The following is a 3,361-nucleotide window of genomic DNA, read 5'->3' as shown; positions in this document are numbered from 1 at the left end:
AATAGTCAACAAGTTGATTAAAGATTCAGACAATAAGTCACACTAATTTTCAATATATTTTAAGAGTGAAAATGACAGTAACTTAAAAAAATCAAATATGAAATCATTTTAAATGATTTATGGATGACTTTTTAATTGCATACGGACAAAATTATATATGTAGTAATATATATTGCTAAATATTTATGAAGATAGAACGTGTACTTACCTCTTTTGTTTTATTTGATTTCAACGGATAATGTATTTAATTAATTAAGTTTAACGTAGTTTATTTTGATTAAGCATTTTGAATAATGTTGCGATTACGTTTAGCACATTTTTAATTGGTATACTCTTTGAAAATATGACGACAAGTAGAGGTGTTATGGATCAGTCTAGTGGTCGTGGTCGTCGCAGAGGGAGGATTTCTTCCGGTACCGCTGGAAATTCTGGATCCTCTCCCTCTAATCCGACTACTCCGGTGACGTCACAGGTTGCGGGTGCATCGGAATAGCCGTTCATCATGGTGCCTAACCCCAACTACGTCTCTATGTCTACGGCGACGAAGTCGCCTCTATCTTCTCAGCAGCCCACTGTCTCGGCGACTATGGTGAACACTGCGCGGCGCCAGAATCCTGTCACAAAAACCAACCAGCTGATGTCCCTCCACCACCTCCCATCGTACGGTTGACGATTTGTCCTGATGGCGGAATAACATAAGTACTACTTTGAGTCTTTTATATACTGAAAGTGTTTGATATATCTTGATTATTGATTCTTGATTATTGATTCTAGTTTTAGTGGATTTAGGGTTATAGGTTTGAACTGCTAAAAGTGTTTGATATATTCTGATTATTGATTATTGATTATTGATTATAGTTTAGTCAATTTATGGATGTTGCTTCTTGATTATTGACTATTGTTCATTGATTGTTGACAATTGGTGTTGTTTAAGTTAATTGTTGATAGATAGAGTTTGTGGCACATTCTATTTATAAATGAAACTCTGTCAAATTTTTTTAAAAAATCTCTATATATTATGGTTATTTGTTTTTGAAGTTTTAATTTATATTGTCATATTGGTTTGTTTGTGAATTGTTGATAGGTTTGCACCAAATAACAACGCATGTACTCAAGAGATGACCAATGTCATCAAGTTAATGTACGACCATCTATAGCCAAGTTACAAGAAGATCCCCTCTGAGACCAGAGAGCGAAGGTTTCAAAAGTGGGTGGTAAAAATTTAATATAGTCAAACCTTATTAGCTAGTTTATATCTTCTATTTTGTTTAATATGATATATTTTCATTAATTAATTTTAAAGTTTCTTTGTGCATCTAAACTTTATGTGAGACAATGAACATAATGCCTTCATCAGGAAGATATACGACCTTCAAATGGGTAGGTGGCTGTAACAAATGCTGGAGGATGTACGTGAGAGGTGCGCTACCTCGTTTCCTGGCTCCGCCTGAAAATCAATAAAGATTTGTACGTTCACTGGGAGACTAATGAGGGGTTCAAGCATTGGCATCTCACAAACAGACTCACAAATAGAGCTAATAGGGCATCGGCCAGGTCGTCCAAGTATATTGGCGGCTCAACAACCTTCATGAAGACTAAGGCTAGGTTGGTATGTAGCTTCTCTAATTTTGTTATTAACTTAATTAAATTCTTTGACATATCATTAATAGGCATCCTAACATATTGTGCAATATGTGTAGTCAAAATCGTTGGATCACGATGCGACATTGGCAGAGACTTTTAAGTACACCCATACTTTGAAAGAAAACAAAGAGATATTTGTTGATTAGCGGTCTATAGATCATTATCTGAGTAAATATCTGATCTTGTGATATAAAATTTTCAATTAATTGTACAGTTGTCATCCTAATCATAATAACATGTGTTACATAGATGTTCTACAGACAGAGACTGGAGGCCGCAACTCAGCAATCTCAGTAAAGTAGGAAGGACACCAGTGACTCTACAGCTTCAGTCGTCAATCCCGATGCGGTTTGGTGCGAGACCACCTCATCCCCTACAGGAACCGCGTATAGGGGTCAAGGTCGTTCTTCGACAGCAGCCTCCGTACCTCTACATTTAGGCTATCATCCACCTCTGCCACCAGTCGGGCCGTCAATCCCGAGGAAGGCATTGATTTGAAGTTGTAGGTGTAGGAGCTTACCCGAAGCCTTCCCGAATAGGCTTAGGAGATGACCGAGACTCGAGAGAGGTATAAGGAGATCCTCACACGCGTGACGGACACGGATGACCTCAGGTTGGAGTGGAGGGAGCAACTGGAGCGACTTCAACAGATGAAGTAGCAGATGACGGTGTACCAGCTCAGATGCGTGCCGTTGGCAACTGCGCTGTTGGTGGGACACAGATATCACCGCCTTCTCTGCCGCCTCAGTAGGACCACGAGAATGACGACGACGACGACTACTACTATTACTAGGATCTTTAGTGATTAAGGCTTTGTTTTGTTGTTTCATTATATTTGATTTATTTGACTTTTAATTTATTTGAACATTTGATATTTAATATTACATAACTAGTTTCTATTATTTATAATTTGACCACGAATTGTGTGAAAAATAAATTTAAATAAAAAATTAAAATTAAAAAAGATAAATAAAAAAATTGCGTCACAGTATTTTTTTAAAAAAATGACATTGCCGTCAGATTTACTGTGAGCATAATACAATAGTAATATTGCAGAAAAATAGATATTGTGGTGTCAACGTTACTGTAAAAAATTTTCGCTCATAACCAAATAGTTTTTCGGGTAGGTAATCCATTGCAGAATATCCGACGATAATTACTGTCGGACAAAAAATTCGACAGTAACTAATTACCGATGAGGTTTATACCGTCAAATTTTATTCGTTTTTTCAATGGTAATTACGACAATATTCAACTTTTTTCTTGTAGTGTACCAAATAAAAAATAGTAGAGCTAATTGATCATTCTAAAAATGAGAAGACGTTCAAATTTAGAAATATAACTTTTAAGTATGAATATCTTTAATTTGAAGCAAAAATATTTCATTAACTTTTATTTTTTGTACAAAAAGAATCTAATTACACAATTTAAAATTATATTTAGATTCAATTGAAAATTTTTGAACTATAAAATTTTAATTATAAATTTAATAAAATTATAAAGACTAATTTAACCAATAAAAAATAATATTTTTCTAGGCATAAACTTGTCATTTTTACTCTATTGTTAGATATACTAACGTAATCAATTCACTATTTTACTATTAAATATGTAAAATATTAATAAATATGATATAAGTTAAGATAAAAAAATATTTTATATTTTAACTAAAAAACTTAAGTTCAAGTTTTAATAAATGATAGTAAAATATTTTTTT

The sequence above is a fragment of the Arachis duranensis genome, chromosome 5, assembly GCF_000817695.3.
Source record: "Arachis duranensis cultivar V14167 chromosome 5, aradu.V14167.gnm2.J7QH, whole genome shotgun sequence".
Lineage (NCBI taxonomy): Eukaryota > Viridiplantae > Streptophyta > Magnoliopsida > Fabales > Fabaceae > Arachis > Arachis duranensis.
The sequence above is the reverse complement of the archived record's forward strand: the minus strand, read 5'-3'. Positions refer to the sequence as shown.